Source organism: Pristiophorus japonicus, chromosome 11, assembly GCF_044704955.1.
Source record: "Pristiophorus japonicus isolate sPriJap1 chromosome 11, sPriJap1.hap1, whole genome shotgun sequence".
Taxonomy (NCBI): domain Eukaryota; kingdom Metazoa; phylum Chordata; class Chondrichthyes; family Pristiophoridae; genus Pristiophorus; species Pristiophorus japonicus.
This window is the reverse complement of record NC_091987.1, coordinates 220,124,746-220,148,229: the sequence shown is the minus strand read 5'-3', so window position 1 is coordinate 220,148,229 and position 23,484 is coordinate 220,124,746.

Sequence of the window (23,484 nt, the reverse complement as noted above, 5' to 3'; positions counted from 1 at the left end):
ATGATGCCCTCGTGTTGCAGCCTGTCCAGCTCGATTTCCACTCTCTCCCTCATCTTGTGAGGTACCGCTCGCGCCTTGTGGTGAATGGGTCGTGCCTCTGGGACCAAGTGGATCCGCACCTTCGCCCCGGAAAAGTTTCCAATGCCTGGCTCAAAAAGGGAAGGAAATCTGTTAAGAACCTGGGTACATGAGGCCTCATCAACATGTGATAGCGCTCGGATGTCATGCCAGTTCCAGCGGATTTTGCCCAGCCAGCTCCTTCCAAGCAGTGTGGGGCCATCGCCCGGGACAATCCAGAGTGGCAGTTCGTGCACCGAGCCCTCGTAGGTGACCTTGACCATGGCGCTGCCCAGGACAGTGATAAGCTCTTTGGTGTACGTTCTCAGTTTCGTGTGGATGGGGCTCAGGGCTGGTCTGAGTGCCTTGTTGCACCATAGTCTCTCAAACATCATTTTACTCATGATGGATTGGCTAGCGCCAGTGTCCAGTTCCATGGCTACGAGTAAGCCATTCAATTTTACGTTTAGCATTATAGGTGGACATTTCATCGAAAATGTGTGCACCCCGTGTACTTCAGCATCTGCCTCCTCTCTCTGAGGCTCGAAATTGCTTTGATCCACCATGGACTGATCTTCCTCTGCCACGTGGTGGTTAGCAGGTTTTGCAGAGCTTGCAGCTCGTTGGAGGTGTCCCATCGTTCCACAGCTTTTGCAAACATACTCTTTGAAGCGGCATGAATAGGCTGAATGGAAGCCACAACAACGCCAACAAGGTATGAATGGCCTTGCATTCATCCTTTGTTGGGGACTCAGTCATGTGGGTCACTCGAAGCCTACTGGCAGTTGCAAACTCATGGTTTCTGCCCTGTACATTTCTGCTCGCAAACAGTTTCAGTTAATTTATGAACATTGCTAGCACTTGTGTGCTGAGAGATTTGTTTGGTGTTATCACTGGTGGACATAAACGCCTGTGCTATCACAATGGCCTTACTGAGGGTCGGTGTCTCTACAGTCAAAAGTTTTCGTAGGATGGTCTCGTGGCCAATGCCCAGTACAAAAAAAGTCTCTGAGCATTTGCTCCAGGTAGCCATCAAACTCACATTGTCCTGCAAGTCGTCTTAGCTCGGCGACGTAGCTCGCCACTTCCTGACCTTCAGATCGCTGGCACGTGTAGAACCGATACCGCGCCATCAGCACGCTCTCCCTCGGGTTAAGATGCTCCCGAACCAGTGTACACAGCTCCTCATCCGACTTATCTGTGGGTTTCACCAGAGCCAGAAGATTCTTTATGAGGCTGTAGGTCGGTGCCCCGCAGACTGTGAGGAGGACCGCTCTCCTTTTTGCAGTGCTTCCTTCTCCGTCCAGCTCGTTGGCTACAATGTACTGGTCTAGCCGTTCAACATAGGCTTCCCAGTCCTCACCATCCGAGAACTTCTCCAGGATGCCCACAGTTTGCTGCATCTTTGCGTTGGATTCGTATACTCGTCGCCAGTTATTGTGTTCCTAACACAGATGAGGCTGCACACAGGGAGGTTAAAGTAACAGTGACCTCAGTCTTTAATAAGACACTCCAGAGTGAGGATGCTGGGATTCCTTGGGACTTCAGGGTATGAGCTCCCTGGTGGCAGAACATGGGAGTGCATGCTTTACAGATACACAACACAGTTGGCCTCTTCACAGCATCGTCCTCCTGCGGCAGCACGCGCTGCTCCCTGCATTGGCATGTCGCCGCACATTGTTCCCTCTACTTGCTCCGGCCCACCGATGCAACGTGCGGCAGCCCGCCCGCAAGACCACCAGCAGGCCGAGGCCACCAGAAGGAGGCCCGGCCCAGAATCCTGCAAGCAGTACGCCTGCAGCCCATGCTCTACACACTGGGATTGCAGTCCTGGTGGTTTTGTGGGCTGGGACCATGCCAATTTCGGGGCGGGGCCACCACGCATTGCTCCCTCTGGTGGCTCCGGCCTGGTGATGGTCCAGTCTATCCACATAACTGACGTCTCTCATCACTGGAACCATTCTTGTACACCTTTTCTGCACCCTCTCTGAGGCCTTTACATCCTTCCTAAAGTGTGATGCCAAGAAATGGACACAATTCTCCAGTTGAGGTCGGACCAGTGTTTTATAAAAGTTCATCATAACGTCCTTGCTTTTGTACTCTCTGTCTCTATTTATGAAACCCAGGGTCCTGCATGCTTTTATAACTGCTTTCTCAACTTGCCCTGCCACTTTCAACAAATTCAGGTCTCTCTGTTGATGCACCTGCTTTAATTTATATTGCCTCTCCTCCTTCTTCGTACAAAAATGCATCACTTCGCACTTTTCTGCATTAAATTTCATCTGCCACGTGCCCGCCCATCCCACCAGCCTGTCTGTGTCCTCCTGAAGTCTATCACTATCCTCCTCACTGTTCCAAGTTTTCTGTCATCTGAAATTTTGCCCTGTACACCCAAGTCCAAGTCATTAATATATATCAAGAAAAGCAGTGGTCCCAGTACCGACCCCTGGGGAACACCAGCCCGATAAACAACCGTTCACCACTACTCTCTGTTTCCTATCACTGAGCCAATTTCATATCCATGCTGCCACTGTCCCTTTTGTTCCATGGGCTTGAACTTTGCTGCAAGCCTATTATGTGGCACTTTATCAAACGCCTTTTGGAAATTCATGCACAGCACAAAAACCGCATTGCCCTCATCAATCCTTTCTGTTACCCCATCACAAAATCTAATCAAGTTAGTTAAATATGATTTGCCTTTATCAAATCCGTGCTGGCTTTTTAAAATTCATTCACATTTTTGAAGTGACTGATAATTTTGTCCAGGATTATCGTTTCTGAAAGCTTCCTCACAACAGAGGTTAAACTGGCTGGCCTGTAGTTCCTGGGTTTATCCTTGCACTTTTTTTGAACAGGGTGTAATATTTGCAATTCTCCAATTCTCTGGCACCACCCCTGTATCTAAGGAGGATTGGAAGATTATGGCCAGTACCTCTGCGATTTCTTCCTTCACATCCCTCAGCATCCTAGGGTGCATCCCAATCGGTCCCAGTGACTTATCTATTTTAGGTATGTGCAGCCTTTCTAGTACTTCCTCTTTATCAATTTTTATCCCATCCAGTATCTCAACTACCTCCTCTTTCACTGTGACTTTGGCAGAATCCTCTTCCTTGGTGAAGACTGATGCAAAGTACTCAGTTAGTACCTCAGCCGTACCCTCTGCCTCCGTGTGTAGGTTTCCATTTTGGTCCCTAATCAGCCCCACCCCTCCCTTACTACCGGTTTACTATTTATACCGTTTGGGTTCCCTTTCATGTTCGCTGCCTGTCTATTCTCATACTCTCTCTCTTTGCCCCCCTTATTTTCTTTTTCACTTCCCCCCTGAAGTTTTTTTATATTCACCGTTTTTAAAAATTCATTCCAGGATGTGGGCATGGCTGACAAGGCCGGCATTTATTGCCCATCCCTAATTGCCCCTTGAGAAGGTGGTGGTGAGCCGCCTTGAACCGCTGCAGTCCGTGTGGTGAAGGTGCTCCCACAGTGCTGTTAGGGAGGGAGTTCCAGGATTGTGACCCAGCGACGATGAAGGAACGGCCGATATATTTCCCAGTCGGGGCGGTGTATGACTGGGAGGAGAACGTGGAGGTGGTGGTGTTCCCATGCACCTGCTGCCCCTGGTAGAGGTCGCGGGTTTGGGAGGTGCTGCCAAGAAGTCTTGGCGAGTTGCTGCAGTGCATCTTGTAGATGGTACACACTGCAGCCAGGGGGCGCCGGTGGTGGAGGGAGTGTGCATCAAGCGGCTGCTTTGTCCTGGATGGTGTCGAGCTTCTTGAGTGTTGTTGGAGCTGCACTCATCCAGGCAAGTGGAGAGTATTCCATCACACTCCTGACTTTTGCCTTGTAGATGACGGAAAGGCTTTGGGAAGTCAGGAGAGACATTCTGACCTGCTCTTGTAGCCACAGTATTTATGCGGCTGGTCCAGTTAAGTTTCTGGTCAATGGTGACCCCCGGGATGTTGATGGTGGGGGATTTGGCGATGGTAATGCCGTTGAATATCAAGGGGAGGTGGTTAGACTCTCGCTTGTTGAAGATGGTCATTGCCTGGCGCGAATGTTACTTGCCACTCATCAGCCCAAGCCTGAATGTCATTCAGGTCTTGTTGCATGCAGGCACGGACTGCTTCATTTCATTTTCTGAGGAGTTGCAAATGGAACTGAACACTCATCATCATCGGCAGTCCCTTGAATCGAGGATGACTTGCTTCCACGTCAAAAAGTTCACAGCTGTTTCAATGAAGGACCTAAAATTCCAGGTCCCAAACTAAATCTTGAAGGGTGGAAGATGCCTGTGTGTGGATTTTTTTAACGTGGGGTGACCGTTGCACACCAGCCACCACACGGGCTTGACAGAGTTAGGTCTTGGTCCAGTAGCAAGGGTTAACCAAGACGACTGGAGACCAGCTCTGCTGCTCGGGCCTAGTGTGCACACATATCGCACAGTGTGGGCTGGCCTGTGCTGCCCCTGGGCCCCTGGCCCCGAACTCACGCCTCTCCGGGCCCCGATCATATCCCTCTACAATCTCTCGCCACTTCTTCGTCCCGACCTCGCCACTCCTGCTGTATCTGCCCACGCTCCAATCACCGACCTGGATCTTGGGGACGTCCCTCTTCGTTGCCGTTGCTCTCCTGCTCCAGCCTGGAGTGGTTGCCGCCACACTGCTCCTTCCGCTCCCCAGCCTGCTCCGATGGTACTCGCAGGCCGGGGGGCCACTCAGCCTGCTGGACTAGGCCGCCACACAGCTCCTTCCGCTCCCCGGCCTGCTCCGATGGTGCTCGCAGGCCGGGGGGCTACTCAGCCTGCTGGACTAGGCCGCCACACAGCTCCTTCCGCTCCCCGGCCTGCTCCGATGGTGCTCGCAGGCCGGGGGGGCCACTCAGCCTGCTGGACTAGGCAGACACACTGCTCCTTCCGCTCCCCGGCCTGCTCCGATGGTGCTCGCAGGCCGGGGGGCCACTCAGCCTGCTGGACTAGGCCGCCACACAGCTCCTTCCGCTCCCCGGCCTGCTCCGATGGTGCTCGCAGGCCGGGGGGGCCACTCAGCCTGCTGGACTAGGCAGACACACTGCTCCTTCCGCTCCCCGGCCTGCTCCGATGGTGCTCGCAGGCCGGGGGGGCCACTCAGCCTGCTGGACTAGGCCGCCACACTGCTCCTTCCGCTCCCCGGCCTGCTCCGATGGTGCTCGCAGGCCGGGGGGCCACTCAGCCTGCTGGACTAGGCCGCCACACTGCTCCTTCCGCTCCCCAGCCTGCTCCGATGGTGCTCGCAGGCCGGGGGCCACTCAGCCTGCTGGACTAGGCCGCCACACTGCTCCTTCCGCTTCCCAGCCTGCTCCGATGGTGCTTGCAGGCCGGGGGGCCGCTGAGCACTGTGCAATCAGTGAAGATCCCCACTTCTGACCTTATAATGGAGGGAAGATCATTGATGAAGCAGCTGAAGATGGTTGGGCCTTGGACACTGCCCTGAGAAACTTTTGCAGCGATGTCTTGGGGCTGGGATGATTGACCTGCAACAACCACAACCACCTTCCTTTGTGCTTTCTGTGGACAGAACTTACTTGGGCAGTTTTCCACATTGTTGGGTAGATGCCAATGTTGTAGCTGTACTGGAACAGCTTGGCTAGAGGCGCGGCTAGTTCTGGAGCACATGTCTTCAGCACGACAGCCGGGATGTTGCCTTTGCTGTATCCAGTATGCTTAGCCGCTTCTTGATGTCACGTGGAGTGAATGAGTTTGTTTGGTTGAAGACTGGTTTCTGTAAGGGACCTCAGGAGGAGGCCGATATGGATCATCACTCGGCACTTCTGGCTGAAGATGGTTGCAAACGCTTCAGCCTTGTCTTTTGCACTTGGGTGCTGGGCTCTGAGGATGTGGATATTCCTGGAGTCTCCTCCTCCCGTTAGTTGTTCAATGGTCCACCACCATTAACCACTGGATGTGGCAGGACTGCAGAGCTTTGATCTGATCCAATGATTGTGGGATCATTTAGTTCTGACTATGTTGCTTCCGCTGTTTAGCATGCATGTAGCCCTGTGTTGCAGCTTCCCCAGGTTGGTACCTCATTTTTCGGTACACCTGGTGCTGCTCCTGGCATGCTCTTCTGCACTCCTCATTGGACCAAGGTTGGTCCCCTGACTTGATGGTAATGGTAGAGTGAGGGATATGCTGGGCCATGAGGTTACAGATTGTGGTAGAATACAGTTCTGCTGCTGCTGATGGCCCACAGCGCCTCATGGATGCCTAGTTTTGAGCTGCTAGATCTGTTCTGAATCTATCCCATTTAGCACGGTGGTAAGTGCCACACAACACGATGGAGGGTTTCCTCAGTGTGAAGACGGGACTTTGTCTCCACAAGGACTGTGCGGTGATCACTGCTACCAATGCTGTCATGGACAAATGCATCTGCGACAGGTAGATTGGTGAGGACGAGGTCAAGTAGGTTTTTCCCTCGTGTTGGTTCTCTTACCACCTGCCACAGGCCCAGTCTGACAGCTATGTCCTTTAGGACTCGGCCAGCTCGGTCAGTAGTGGTGCTACCGAGCCACTCTTGGTGATGGACGTTGAATCCCCCACCCAGAGTACATTCTGTGCCCTTGCTACCCTCAGTGCTTCTTCCAAGTGGGGTTCAACATGGAGGGGTACTGATTCATCAGCTGAGGGAGGGCGGTAGGTGGTAATCAGCAGGAGGGTTCCTTGCCCACTTGTTCTCACATGTATTCTCAATTTGACATCTGTTATATGCCCCCCCTTTTTTGCTTCATCTTACTCTACAGCTCTTTCATCATAGAATCATAGAAATTTACAGCACGGAAAGAGGCCAACGAAGAGCTACCCAGCCTAATCCCACTCTCCACAGCTCTAGGTCCATAGCCCTGCAGGTTACTGCACTTCAGGAGCATATCCAAGTACTTTTTAAATGTGGTGAGGGTTTCTGCCTCTACCACCCTTTCAGGCAGTGAGTTCCAGACCCCCACCACCCTCTGGGTGAAGACATTTTCCCTCAAATCCCCTCGAAGCCTCCTACCAATTATGTTAAATCTACGCCCCCTGGTTGTTAACCCCTCTGCTAAGGGAAATAGGTCCTTCCTATCCACTCTATCTAGGCCCCTCATAATTTTATACACCTCAACAGGTCTCCCCTCAGCCTCCTCTGTTCTAAAGAAAACAAACCCAGCCTATCCAATCTTTCCTCACAGCTAACATTTTCCAGTCCAGGCAACATCTTCGTAAATCACCTCTGTACCCTCTCCAGTGCAATCACATCTTTCCTGTAATGTGGTGACGTCGGAGGAGGAGCAGGAGTCCAGGGGAGGCCCACAAAAGGCCCAGCAGTCGTCAAGGAGAGAGTGGCAGCGTCGAGGAGGGAGCAGGAGTCCAGGGGAGGCCCACAAAAGGCCCAGCAGTCGGAGGGAGCGGCAGCGTCGAGGAGGGAGCAGGAGTCCAGGGGAGGCCCACAAAAGGCCCAGCAGTCGGAGGGAGCGGCAGCGTCGAGGAGCGAGCCAGCAGGTGCAGCTGTAGCAGGGAGAGAAGGCAAAAAAGAAATCGAAGTGTGACGTCACAGCCAACGGGGTAAGTGATTGGTGAGTAGTTTTATTTCTTTTCCTTTTCCTTTATCAGTAAGAAACCTTTGGCATTGTTGCCAAATTAAATTAACTTAAGGGTTAAGTCATAGCAGGAGAGCCCAGACCTGTGTCATGCTCCTCCTGTGCTATGTGGGAAGTCAGGGACGCTTCCAGTGATCCTGACGACGACATGTGCAGGAAGTATATCCAACTGCAGCTCCTGACAGACTGCATTGTGGCACTGGAGCTGCGCATGGATTCACTCTGGAGCATCCATGCTGAGGATGTCGTGAATAGCACGTTTAGTGAGTTGGTCACACCGCAGGTAAAGGTTACTTGGGCAGATAGAGAATGGGTGAATATCAGGCAGAGCAGAGGAAGGAAGGAAGGTAGTGCAGGGGTCCCCTGCATTCATTCCCCTCCAAAACAGATACACCACCTTCATGGCACCATGGGTGACTCTGCTGCACAGGAGGGCAGGAAAAAGAGTGGGAAAGCTATAATGGTAGGAGATTCGATAGTAAGGAAAATAGATAGACGTTTCTGCCGCGATCGAAAATCCAGGATGGTATGTTGCCTCCCTGGTGTAAGGGTCAAGGATGTCTCAGAGCGGCTGCAGGACACTTTGGAGGGGGCGGGTGAACAGCCAGTTGTCGTGGTGCATATAGGTACCAACGATATAGGTAAAAAAACAAGATGAGGTCCTACAAGCTGAATTTAGGGAGCTAGGAGTTAAATTAAAAAGCAGGACCTCAAAGGTAGAAATCTCAGGATTGCTACCAGTGCCACGTGCTAGTCAGAGTAGAAATATCAGGATAGCTAAGATGAATACGTGGCTTGAAGAGTGATGCAGGAGGGAGAGATTCAAATTCCTAGGACATTGGAACCAGTTCTGGGGGAGGTGGGACCAGTACAAACCGGACGGTCTGCACCTGGGCAGGACCGTAAACCAATGTCCTAGGGGGAGTGTTTACTAGTGCTGTTGGGGAGGGGTTAAACTAATATGGCAGGGGGATGGGAACCTATGCAGGGAGTCAGACGGAAGTAGAATGGGGGCAGAAGCAAAAGATAGAAAGAAGAAAAGTAAAAATGGAGGGCAGAGAACCCCAAGGCAAAAATCAAAAAGGGCCACATTACAGCAAAATTCTAAAGGGGCAAAGTGTGTTAAAAAGACAAGCCTGAAGGCTCTGTGCCTCAATGCGAGGAGTATTCGTAATCAGGTGGACGAATTAACTGCGCAGGCAGCTATTAACGAATATGATATAATTGGGATTACGGACACATAGCTACAGGATGACCTAGGCTGGGAACTCAACATCCAGGGGTATTCAACATTCAGGAAGGATAGAATAAAAGGAAAAGGAGGTGGGGTAGCATTGCTGGTTAAAGAGGAAATTAACGCAACAGTAAGGAAGGACATTAGCTTGGATGATGTGGAATCTGTATGGGTAGAGCTGCAGAATACCAAAGGGCAGAAAACGCTAGTGGGAGTTGTGTACAGACCACCAAACAGTAGTAGTGAGGTTGGGGACAGCATCAAACAAGAAATAAGGGATGCGTGCAATAAAGGTACAGCAGTTATCATGGGCGACTTTAATCTACATATAGATTGGGCTAACCAAACTGGTAGCAATACGGTGGAGGAGGATTTCCTGGAGTGTATTATGGATGGTTTTCTAGACCAATAGGTCGAGGAACCAACTAGAAGGCTGGCCATCCTAGACTGGGTGATGTGATATAGAAACATAGAAAATGGGTGCAGGAGTAGGTCATTTGGCCCTTCGAGCCTGCACCACCATTCGATAAGATCATGGCTGATCATTCCCTCAGTACCCTTTCCCGCTTTCTCTCCATACCCCTTGATCCCCTTAGCCGTAAGGGCCACATCTAACTCCCTCTTGAATATATCCAATGTACTGGCATCAACAACTCTCTGCAGTAGAGAATTCCACAGGTTAATAACTCTGAGCGAAGAAAGTTCTCCTCATCTCGGTCCTAGATGGCTTACCCCTTATTCTTAGATTGTGACCCCTGGTTCTGGACTTCCCCAACATTGGGAACATTCTTCCTGCATCTAACCAGTCCAGTCCCGTCAAAATTTTATATGTTTCTATGAGATCTCCTCTCATTCTTTTAAACTCCAGTGAATACAGGCTCAGTCGATCCAGTCTCTCCTCATATGTCAGTCCTGCCATCTCGGGAATCAGTCTGGTGAACTTTCGCTGCACTCCCTCAATAGCAAGAACGTCCTTCCTCAGATTAGGAGACCAAAACTGAACACAATATTCCAGGTGAGGCCTTACCAAGGCCCTGTACAACTGCAGTAAGACTTCCCTGCTCCTATATCCAAATCCCCCAGCTATGAAGGCCAACATGCCACCCGCCCTCCTCACCCCTTGCTGTACCTGCATGCCAACTTTCAATGACTGATGAACCATGACACCCAGGTCTCGTTGCACCTTCTCTTTTCCTAATCTGCCACCATTCAGATAATATTCTGCCTTCACGTTTTTGCCATCAAAGTGGATAACCTCACACTTATCCACATTATACTGCATTATTTCTGCTTGGGCAAAATTGCACTGTATCTAAAAAGGTGGTGGAAGTCGGTTCCATAAATATTTTTAAAAAGGGAGTTGGGCAGGTACTAGAGGATGATGGACAGGGTTACAAACAAAAAGTGTGGGGTGGGGGGGTGGGACTAAGCACAACTGTTCTTTCAAGGAGCCGGCACAGGCCCAACGAGGTAAGCTGCTATGAAACATGATTTGCCTTTAACAACTCATTGCTGACTTTCATTCATTAGCCCAAACTTTAACACGTTCCAATTAATTTTGTCCTGGATTATTGTCTCCAAAGGTTTCACCAGGACCGATGTCAGGCTGACTGGCCTGTGGTTCTCGGCTTTATCCTGCTCCGCTTTTTTCAGCAGGGGTGTAAAATTTGCAATGCTCCAAGTCCCCTGGCATCACCCCATCCCCAAGATTCGAAGATTGTGGCCCGAGGCTCTGCGATTTGCACCTTTACTTGCCTCAGTAACGCAGGATGCCCCCCATCCGGACTCTTTATCCATCTTTTATGTTATTGAATATTGCTAATGTCTCCTCCCTTAGTGCAACATTCGTGGCATATTGTTCCGAATGGGAGATACTCATTTAGTATCTCAGCCACCCCCTCGCACAACAGCTGCTAGGTAGAAACCACAAACATAAGAAATAGGAGCAGGAGTAGGCCACTCGGCCCCTCGATGTCCCACCACCCAACAAGACCATGGCTGATTGAAGCACTGACCACACTCGACCGTTGGGCGGGCCCCATTGTCCGCATGCCGGACACAAGACTCCAAAGCAAGCGCTCTACTCGGAACTCCGACACGGAAAGCCTCCTTGATAATATGCAACATCCTCACCGACAACTGGGAGTCCCTGGCCAAAGACCGCCGTAAGTGGAGGAAGAGTATCCGGGAGGGCGCTGAGCACCTCGAGTCTCGTCGTCGGGACCATGCAGAAACCAAGCGCAGGCAGCGGAAAGAGCGTGCAGCAAACCAGACTCCCCCACCCACAATTTCCTCCAACCACTGTCTGTCTCACCTGCGACAGAGACTGCAATTCCCGTATTGGACTGTTTAGCCACCTGAGAACTCACTTTTGGAGTGGAAGCAAGTCTTCCTCGATTCTGAGGGACTGACTGTGATGGCTAATGTGATCATGGACTCAGCTCCACTTCCCGGCCTGCTCCCCATAACCCTCGACTCCCCTATCGTTCAAACATAGAAACATAGAAAATAGGTGCAGGAGTAGGCCACTCGGCCCCTCAAGCCTGCACCGCCACTCACCAAGACCACGGCCGATCATTCTCTCAGTACCCCTTTCCTGCTTTCTCTCCATACCCCTTGATCCCTTTAGCCGTAAGGGCCATTTCTAACTCCCTCTTGAATATATCCAATGAACTGGCATTAACAACTCTCTGCGGCAGGGAATTCCACAGGTTAACAACTCTCTGAGTGAAGAAGTTTCCCCTCATCTCAATCCCAAATGGCCTACCCCCCATCCCTAGAGTGTGACCCTCGGTTCTGGACTTCCCCAACATCAGGAACATTCTTCCTGCATCTGTTTATCTCGGCCCTAAATACACTCAATGTCCCAGCCTCCACAGCTCTCCGGGGCAGAAAATTCCACAGACCCAGAACCATCTCGAGAGAAGAAATTCCTCCTAATTTCCCTTTTAAAATTTGAGATCCCTTGTTCAACCACAGGGGAGCCAACTGATTGAAACACCATTGGCAGGTCATGTGATCAGATGTCATGTGGTCAGCACATTACATGATCAAACCTCCAGGAATGACCACCAGCCAGAGTTGGCAACCTGGACAAGCAAGTGGGCACCACTTCCGCCCATACCCGGCGCCACATCCGGTCCAACCCCCTTTACCAAGATGGCGGGCGCGCGACGCGTCTTCTGATTGGTGGGCTACACACCGTCCCGATGACGTCACCGACGATCTGGTCCCCGGCTTGGCGGATCACGCACACACGCGCGCGGCGGCCCGCGAAGAGATGGCCACCAACGGGATGGAGGTGGAGCCGGCGGGTGAGCGCGGGCCTGTGGTCGGCGTGCGGAGCTGCCAGTTCCGGGGTCCGTGCGGTCAGGGCAGCGGTCGGAGGGCGACGAGCCCGGGCACACCCACACAGGCCGCACAGTCGCCATAGACTCTATGAGAAAGGACTAATTAGCAATCTTGATGTGCGAGGCCCCTTGGGGAAGTGACCATAATTTGCTAAAATTTCTTATTAAGATGGAGAGTGACACAGTTAATTCAGAGACTAGGGTCCTGAACTTAAGGAAAGGTAACTTCAACGGTATGAGGCGTGAATTGGCTAGAATAGACTGGCAAATGATACTTAAGGGGTTGACGGTGGATAGGCAATGGCAAACATTTAAAGATCATATGGATGAACTTCACAATTGTACATCCCTATCAGGAGTAAAAATAAAACGGGGAAGTTGGCTCAACCGTGGCTAACAAGGGAAATTAGGGATAGTGTTAAATCCAAGGAAGAGGCATTTAAATTGGCCAGAAAAAGCAGCAAAGCTGAGGATTGGGAGACATTTAGAATTCAGCAGAGAAGGACAAAGGGTTTAATTAGGAGGGGGAAAATAGAGTACAAGAGGAAGCTTGCTGGGAACATAAAAACTGACTGCAAAAGCTTCTATAGATATGTGAAGAGAAAAAGATTAGTAAAGACAAACGTAGGTCCCTTGCAGTCAGAATCAGGTGAATTTATAATGGGGAACAAAGAAATGGCAGACCAATTGAACAAATACTTTGGTTCTGTCTTCACGAAGGAAGACACAAATAACCTTCCAGAACTACTAGGGGACCGAGGGTCTAGCGAGAAGGAGGAACTGAAGGAAATCCTTAATAGTCAGGAAATTGATGGGATTGAAGGCTGATAAATCCCCGGGGCATGATAGTCTGCATCCCAGAGTACTTAAGGAAGTGGCCCTAGAAATAGTGGATGCATTGGTGATCATTTTCCAACAGTCTATTGACTCTGGATCAGTTCCTATGGACTGGAGGGTAGCTAATGTAACACCACTTTTTAAAAAAGGAGAGAGGAAACAGGTAATTATAGACCGGTTAGCCTGACATCAGTAGTGGAGAAAATGTTGGAATCAATTATTAAAGATGAAATAGCAGCGCATTTGGAAAGCAGTGACAGGATCGGTCCAAGTCAGCATGGATTTATGAAAGGGAAATCATGCTTGACAAATCTGCTAGAATTTTGAGGATGTAACTAGTAGAGTGGACAAGGGAGAACCAGTGGATGTGGTGTATTTGAACTTTCAAAAGGCTTTTGACAAGGCCCCACACAAGAGATTGATGTGCAAAATTAAAGCACATGGCATTGGGGGTAATGTATTGACTTGGATAGAGAATTGGTTGGCAGACAGGAAGCAGAGAGTCGGGATAAACGGGTCCTTTTCAGAATGGCAGGCAGTGACTAGTGGGGTGCCACAGGGCTCAGTGCTCGGACCCCAGCTATTTACAATATACATCAATGATTTAGATGAAGGAATTGAGTGTAATATTTCCAAGTTTGCAGATGACACTAAGCTGAGTGGCGGTGTGAGCTGTGAGGAGGATGCTAAGAGGCTGCAGGGTGACTTGGACAGGTTAGATGAGTGGGCAAATGCATGGCAGATGTAGTATAATGTAGATAAATGTGAGGTTATCCACTTTGGTGGCAAAAACATGAAGGCAGAATATTATCTGAATGGCGGCAGATTAGGAAAAGGAGAGGTGCAACGAGACCTGGGTGTCATGGTACATCAGTCATTGAAAATTGGCATGCAGGTACAGCAGGCGGTGACGAAGGCAAATGGTATGTTGGCCTTCATAGCGAGGGGATTTGAGTATAGGAGCAGGGAGGTCTTACTGCTGTTGTACAGTTTAGTTTTGGTCTCCGAATCTGAGGAAGGACGTTCTTGCTTTTGAGGGAGTGCAGCGAAGGTTCACCAGACTGATTCCCGGGATGGCAGGACTGACATATGAAGAGAGACTGGATCGACTGGGCCTGTATTCACTGGAGTTTAGAAGAATAGAAACATATAAAATTCTGATGGGACTGGACAGGTTAGATGCAGGAAGAATGTTCCCGATGTTGGGGAATTCCAGAACCAGGGGTCACAGTCTAAGGATAAGGGGTAAGCCATTTGGGACCGAGATGAGGAGAAATTTCTTCACTCAGAGAGTAGTTAACCTGTGGAATTCTCTACCGCAGAGAGTTGTTGATGCCAATTCATTGGATGTATTCAAGAGGGAGTTAGATATGGCCCTTACGGCTAAAAGGATCAAGGGGTATGGAGAGAAAGCAGGAAAGGGGTACTGAAGTGAATGATCAGCCATGATCTTATTGAATGGTGGTGCAGGCTCGAAAGGCCGATTGGCCTACTCCTGCACCTATTTTCTATGTTTCTATGTTTTCTATGTGACCAGAACTGCACGCAGTACTCCAGCTGTGGCCAAAATAGTGTTTTATACAGTTGAAGCATAACCCCCCTGCTCTTTTATTCTATGCCTCGGCTAATAAAGGCAAGTATTGCATATGTCTTCTTAACCACCTTATCTACCTGGGAGCTCTGATTTTGGTTGTTCTACCCTTCCCCCTTGTGGGAATGTACCTCGATTATACCAGAACCATCTCCTCTTTAAAGGCAGCCCATTGTTCGATTGCTATTTTGCCTGCCAATCTTTGATTCCAATTTACCCGGGCCAGATCCGTTCTCAACCCCATGAAATTGGCCTTCCCCCATTTAACATTTTTACTCTAGATTGCTCTCTATCCTTTTCCATAGCTAATCTAAACCTTATGATACTATGATCACTGTTCCCTAAATGTTACCCGACTGACTCTTGCTCCACCTGACCTACCTCATTCCCCAGAACCAGATCCAGCAATGCCTCCCCCCCTGGAAACATACTGATCAAGAAAGTTCTCCTGAACATACTTCAGAAATTCTTCCCCCTCTCTGCCCTTTACCCTATTACTATCCCAGTCTATATTCGGATAGTTGAAGTCCCCCATTATCCCTACTCGATGATTCTTGCACCTCTCTGTAATTTCTCTGCAAATTTGCTCCTCCATATCTTTCCCACTATTTGGTGATCTATAGAATGCACTTAGTAGTGTAATGGCCCAGTAGTGTGATGGCCCAGTAGTGTGATGGTACCTCTATTGTTTCTTAATTCTAACCAAATAGATTCTGTCCTTAACCTCTCCAGGAGATCCTCTCTCCAGCACTGTGATATTCTCCTTAATTAATACGGCCACCCCAACTCCTTTCTTTCTTTCCCAATCTTTCCTGAACACCTAAATTCCAGGAATATTTAGCACCTAATCCTATCCATTTTTGAGCTCTTGCTGTCAGTATTCGGGAATTGTCGGATAGTTGAAGGCCCGAGCAGGAGTGTGGCTCAAGTGCCAGATTCTGACACTGTAATGGGTTGTGAGTGAAGCAAAGAATCTTACAGAAGAGAAGCCGGCCACCAAGCCCACCGTGCCTGTGCCAGCTCTTTGAAAGTTTAATAGTGCAACGCCCCTGCTCGTTTCCCAAAGCTCCTCAAATCTTTCCTTTTCAAGTATTTATCCAATTGCCTTTCAATCCTGCTCAGAAAGTTAAAGCTCAAACAGATTATTTAAAACAATGAAAACCCAAGTGTACTTAATTGTATTTTTCTCTTTTTAACGATATAGAAACAGAATAAACTTTATCAATTGTCAGTGAAGATTGTTCAATAAAACATTCATTTTCATAATTTCTGGATCCAGTCCATTATTTTGTTGTTGCAGTGAAACCCGTGTAAGCTGGTGTCCGAGACCCCGAGAACTAGACCCCAGTACACCGGGACCCCGAGAACTAGACCCCGATACACCGGGACCCCGAGATCTAGACCCCGATACACCGGGACCCCGAGAACTAGACCCCGATACACCGGGACCCCGAGAACTAGACCCCGATACACCGGGACCCCGAGAACTAGACCCCGATACATCGGGACCCCGAGAACTAGACCCCGATACACCGGGTCACCGAGAACTAAACTCCGATACACCGGGACCCCGAGAACTAGACCCCGATACACTGGGACCCCGAGAACTAGACCCCAATACACCGACACACCGGGTCCCCGAGAACTAGACCCCGATACACCGGGACCCCGAGAACTAGACCCCGATACACCGACACACCGGGTCCCCGAGAACTAGACCCCGATACACCGGGACCCCAAGAACTAGACCCCGATACACCGGGTCCCCGAGAACTAGACCCCGATACACCGGGACCCCGAGAACTAGACCCTGATACACCGGGACCCCGAGAACTAGAGCCCAGTACACCGGGTCCCCGAGAACTAGACCTCAGAACTCCGGGACCCCGAGAACTGGACCCCGACACACCGGGACATGTTTATCTCCTTTGATATATCCATGTTTTATCCTTCAGATCTGTAATAAATTAGAGTAAGTGGCAGTTGAAAAATATATAATGCTTAATAATCAGGAAATCGCTTAAATTCCAAATAACAAATGCTCGTGACTGAGTCTGATAATCAAAGCAGCAGAAACTATATCAGACTGAAGGTAGTGAATGATGAGATACTAATAGTACTTCGTTGGGCAATAAATGCTGGACTTGCCAGCGAACCCCACATCATGGGAACAAATTTTTTAATGTGCTTTACAACATCTAAATGCTCCGACTAGTCAGTTCCACGAAGATCCAGAGCAGTTGCTGCAGCTTTCTGTCACCCGATCAATAAATAGTCCATTTATTTCACAAATTACAAATCAATTACTCCCTTGCACTGACTGGGGATCTGGTTATATTCCCCCCCGCCAACAAGGACTCAGTGAGGATCAGGCTCTCTGAGAGGGAGCGGAGGGGGAGGAGGGGAGGGGATTAGGAGCTTCCGGCTAATTGCCAACAGGGGATCAGCTTTCAAGAAATCGAATGGTGACGGAGGTATAAGACGGAGGGTGTCCTTCCTTCGAACTATGTGGGTTACAGTGCTCCAGGCACTAGAGGACACTCGCACTGGAGAACTGCCAATCTGCTACACTTAAAACCGATCAATCCTCATGTCAAGCATTTACATGCTAGATAGAAGCAGACTGTTTCCTGTAGTTGAGCGGTAAAGAATGAGGGGCCAGAGAGACCAGATTAAATGTGAGAGATTAGAGCAGAGGGCAGAGGGAACCTCTTCATGCAGAGAGTTGTGAGGCTGTGGGATTCACTACCAGGGTCAGTGGTTGAGGCAGAAACGGTCAACAAAATTGGATTCGAGAGATGAATGAAGGAAACGGGGCTGGAGGGATGTAGGAACAGGGCAGGGAAATGTAATGGGACTATTTGCTCATGTGCAGAGTAAAGGCCGACACGGACTGGTTGGGCCGAATGGCCCGTGTGTTGTGTATAATTCCTGTTTCAGTTCAGTTTGAGGACTTGTCGGTCAATGTGACCAGGGGCCATCGCACCGGAGCTGACACTGATTCCACCATTTCAGCAAATGCCATTTCCCTGCTCTGTCCCCTTTCTCATTAATGTTTTTATTCAAGAGTTTATCTGATTCTGCCTTGAATGTGCCTACACTGTGGGAGGACCTTTACCACACGGATTGCACCACCATCTTATCAAGGGGCAATTAGGGATGGGCAATAAATGCCGGCCTTGGTAGCAATGCCCACATCACGGGAACAAATTTTTAAAAAATGTCACAAGTGATTCAGCCGCAGTTACCAGCTGTGGCGAAGCAGTCCATCCTCCTACAACCCATTGCATGGTAAAGGGTCATTAGAGGAGGACCCTTTTCCTCCCTCTTACACTTTTCCTCTTCCATGGAAAGGGAATCAAAGCAGCCAATTTCTTCCACTGCTTTTCACATCCAGCACATTCGATGGGCCGAATGTCCTGTTTACGTTTAATACTGTCGGTATATTTATATGCATATATTGAGGAGATTGGCCTCCTGGTGGTTACTCCCGACCTTGCGCCCGACATCACTACACAAACAGAAACTCAATGTTACAAAAAGGATATAGAGGCACTGGAGAAAGTACAAAAAGATTCACAAGGATGATACCAGAACTGAGAGGATACAACGATCAGGAACGGCTGAACAGAGAAGACTGAGGGGTGACCAGATAGAGGTCTTTAACACAATGAAAGGGTTTGACAGGAAAGAAGTTGACACTTACGGAGATGAGAACTAGAGGCCATAAATATCAGACAGTCACTAATAAATCCAATTGAGGAGAACCTTCGTTACCCAGAGTTGAGAGAGTATGGAACTCATAACCACTGCCCCGCGAGCCCCTCGCCCTGCACAGACTGCACCGCGCACCAATCGCCCAGCACAGACTGCACCGTGCACCCCTCGCCCTGCACAACGCGACCCTCACTCTGCACAACGCAAGCCCCTCGCCCTGCACAACGCAAGCCCCTCGCCCTGCACAACGCAAGCCCCTCGCCCTGCACAACGCAAGCCCCTCGCCCTGCACAACGCGACCCTCACTCTGCACAACGCGAGCCCCTCGCCCTGCACAACGCGACCCTCACTCTGCACAACGCGAGCCCCTCGCCCTGCACAACGCGAGCCCCTCGCCCTGCACAACGCGACCCTCACTCTGCACAACGCGAGCCCCTCGCCCTGCACAACGCAAGCCCCTCACCCTGCACAGAGCTGCACCGCGCGCCCCTCACCCTGCACACATCTGCACCGCGCGCCCCTCGTCCTGCACAGAGCTGCCCCATGCACCCCTCACCCTGCACAGAGCTGCCCCCTGCACCCCTCACCCTGCACAGAGCTGCCCCCTGCACCCCTCACCCTGCACACATCTGCACCGCGCGCCCCTCGTCCTGCACAGAGCTGCCCCATGCACCCCTCACCCTGCACAGAGCTGCCCCCTGCACCCCGCACCCTGCACAGAGCTGCCCCCTGCACCCCGCACCCTGCACATAGCTGCCCCCCACACCCCTCGCTCTGCAGAGCTGCCCCCTGCACTCCTCGTCCTGCACAGAGCTGCCCCCCACACCCTTCGCCCTGCACAGAGCTGCCCCCCGAACCCTCGTCCTGCACAGAGCTGCCCCCCACACCCTTCGCCCTGCACAGAGCTGCCCCCCGAACCCTCGTCCTGCACAGAGCTGCCCCCCACACCCTTCGCCCTGCACAGAGCTGCCCCCCGAACCCTCGTCCTGCACAGAGCTGCCCCCTGCACCCCTCGCCCTGCACAGAGCTGCCCCCCGAACCCTCGTCCTGCACAGAGCTGCCCCCCGCACCCCTCACCCTGCACAGAGCTGCCCCCCGAACCCTCGTCCTGCACAGAGCTGCCCCCCGAACCCTCGTCCTGCACAGAGCTGCCCCCCGCACCCCTCACCCTGCACAGAGCTGCCCCCCGCACCCCTCACCCTGCACAGAGCTGCCCCCCGAACCCTCGACCTGCCCCCCGCACCCCTCACCCTGCACAGAGCTGCCCCCCGCACCCCTCACCCTGCACAGAGCTGCCCCCCGAACCCTCGCCCTGCACATAGCTGCCCCCCGCACCCCTCACCCTGCACAGAGCTGCCCCCCACACCCCTCGCTCTGCACAGAGCTGCCCCCTGCACCCCTCACCCTGCACAGAGCTGCCCCCCGAACCCTCGTCCTGCACAGAGCTGCTCCCCGCACCCCTCACCCTGCACAGAGCTGCCCCCCGAACCCTCACCCTGCACAGAGCTGCCCCCCGCACCCCTCGTCCTGCACAGAGCTGCCCCCTGCACCCCTCACCCTGCACAGAGCTGCCCCCCGAACCCTCACCCTGCACAGAGCTGCCCCCCGCACCCCTCGTCCTGCACAGAGCTGCTCCCCGCACCCCTCACCCTGCACAGAGCTGCCCCCCGAACCCTCACCCTGCACAGAGCTGCCCCCCGCACCCCTCGTCCTGCACAGAGCTGCCCCCCGCACCCTGCACAGAGCTGCCCCCTGCACCCCTCACCCTGCACAGAGCTGCCCCCCGAACCCTCGCCCTGCACAGAGCTGCCCCCCGAACCCTCGTCCTGCACAGAGCTGCTCCCCGCACCCCTCGCCCTGCACAGAGCTGCCCCCCGCACCCCTCACCCTGCACAGAGCTGCCCTCTCAGATTTGATGGTACTGAGTCAGAACCCCATCTGGACATGGGAGCAAAATTCCTTTTTTTTTTTAAAACTGTTAAATGACTTAATTTATAAACTGTTGTTATTTAATGATATGTTAATGTTCCAAGGCATTTAGTCTTATCAAAAAAATTGCTAAATATTTTTTAAACATATAATAAAAAGGGAATGTTCTTTGCTGCCTCCTTTGGAGAGAAGGTTTAATTGTAGTTGAATATGAAAGCATACTCGGAGCATGGATATGGTTTAAACGACTATTAATCTCGGAGGCTGTGCAATTCCCAATGACGAGAGAGAGAATTTTCAGTTCCTGCTCACCAGGAACAGCGCCAATGTATCTGAAGTTCAGGCTGGGCACACGTTGCCACCTGCTGGAGTCTGCTCAAGCTGCACTGCCAGTTTTCACTGTGCTGCAGCAACACAGAAGAGGGCACGAGCGTGTGGAGCCATCAGAGGCAGTCCGAGCTCATGACAGCCAGCTCAGATTTATAAAGGGCGGGAATTTAATTAACTTTAATTTAATTAACTTCCTGAGGAAATCATTGAGGTTTCAACAATCTACATATAGACTGGGCAAACCAAATTTGCAGTAATAGTGTGGAGGACAAGTTCACGGAATGTATACAAGATAGTTTTCTGGTCAGTATGTTGAGGAACCAACTAGGGAACATGCTATTTTAGATCTAGTATTGTGCAAGGAGAAAGGGTTCATTAATAACCTTGTATTAAGTGGACCCTGAGGAAGGAATGACAATAATATGATAGAATGTTATATCGAGTTTGAAAGTGATTTAGTTAAGTCTAAAACTAGGGTCTTAAATCTAAACAAAGCAAACTACGTAGGTATGAGGGGCGAGTTGGCCAAGGTAGATTGGGAAACGACATTAAAAGGTATGATGGTAGGCAGCAATGGATAGTATTTAAGGATTAATACATCATTTACAACAAATATACATTCCTTTAAACCACAAAGCCCCCACAGGAAAAGTGGTCCAACTGTGGCTAACAAGAGAAGTTATATAAAGATAGATTAGATCAAAGGAAGTGGCTTATAGTATTGGTAAAAAAAAGTAGTAAGCCTGAGGATTGGGAGGGTTTTAGAATTCAGCAAAGGAGGACCAAGAAATTGATAAGGAAAGAGAAAAATTATGAGAGTAAATTAGCAACAGACATAAAAATAGACTGTAAACATTTCTGTAGATATGTAAGTAGGAAGAGATTAGTTTAATTAAACATGGGCCCATTAGAGGCAGAGGCAGGAGAAATTATAATGGGCAATAAGAAAATGGCAGACATTAAACAAATAATTTGTATCTATCTTCACGGTAGAAGATACAAAAACATTCAGAAAATAATGGGGAACCAAGGGTCTGGCGAGAATGAGGAACTTAAAGAAATCAGTATAAGTAAAGGCATAGTACTGGAGAAATTAATGGGACTAAGTGGCAACAAATCCCTTGGACCTGGCAACCTGAATCCTAGGATTTTAAAAGTGGTAGCTGCAGAGATAGTGGATGCACTGGTATTTCCAGAATTCCCTCGATTCTAGAACAATCCCCAAGGATTGGAAGGTAGCAAACATAACCCCATTATTTAAGAAAAGAGGAAGAGAAAACATGGGGAACTATAGGCCACCTAGCCTGACATCAGTCATGGAGAAAATGCTAGAATCTATTATTAGGGACGTGGTAACAGGGCGCTTAGAAAATAGTAATATTGGGCAGAGTCAACATGGTTTTATGAAAGGGAAATCGTGCTTTTTGAAGATGTAAACGAGTAGGATGAATAATTTGGATTTTCAAAAAGCATTCGATAAGGTGCCACACAAGAAGTTTTTACACAAAATGGGATTGAGGATTGGTTAATGGACAGAAAACAGAATAGGAATAAATGGGACTTTTTCGGGTTGACAGGCTGTAACTAGCAGGGTACCGCAAGGATCAGTATTTGAGCCTCAGCTATTTACAATCTATATTAATGATTTAGATGATGGGACTGAATGTAACGTATCCAAGTTTGCTGATGATACAAAGTTAGGTGGGAAAGTAAGCTGTGAGGAGGGTGCAAAGAGAGATATAGACAGGTTGACTGAGTGGGCAAGAACATGGCAAATGGAATACAATGTGGGGAAGTGTGAAGTTATCCACTTTGGTAGGAAAAATAAAAAAGCAGAATATTTTTTGAATGGTGAGAGACTGGAAATGTTGGTGTTCAGAGGGACCTGGGTGTCCTTGTACAGGAATCACTGAAAGTTAACATAAGAACATAAGAACTAGGGCAGGAGTAGGCCATTTGGCCCCTCGAGCCTAAGATCATGGCAGATCTGATCTTGGCCTCAACTCCACTTCCCTACTGTCCCCAAAATCCTTGTCTCCCTTGTCATTCAAAAATCTGTTTATCTCCACCTTAAATACATTCAATGACCCAGCTTTATGGGAGCAGAGAATTCCAAAGATTCACGACTCTCAGAGAAGAAATTCTTCCTCGTCTCCGTTTTAAATCGGCCTTATTCCGAAACTATGCCCCCTAGTTCTAGATACCCCCACGAGAGGAAACATCCTCTGTGCATCTACCCTGTCTAGCCCCCTCAGAATCTTATACGTTTCACTAAGATCACCTCTCATTCTTCTAAACTCCAATGGGTATAGGCCCAACCTTTCTTCATATGACAACCCCTTATCTCAGGAATCAACGTCTTGAACCTTCTCTGATCAGCCTCCAATGCAAGTATATCCTCCTTAAATAAGGAGACCAAAACTGTATGCAGTACTCCAGGTGTGGCCTCAACAATACCCTGTACAATTGTAGCAGGACTTCTCTGCTTTTATACTACATCCCCCTTACAATAAAGGCCAACATTCCATTTGCCTTTCTAATTACTTGCTGACTTTTTGTGTTTCATGTACAAGGACCCCCAGGTCCCTCTGTACCACAGCATTTAAATAATAATTTGCTTTTTTATTTTTCCTACCAAAGTGGATAACCTCACATTTCCCCACATTATACTCTATCTGCCAAATTTTTGCCCACTCACTCAGCCTATCTATATCACTTGGCAGATTCTTTGCATCCTCCTCACAACTAGCTTTCCCACTTATCTTTGCATCATCAGCAAATGTGGCTCCAATACACTTGGTCCCTTCATCCAAGTCATTAATACAGATTGTAAATAG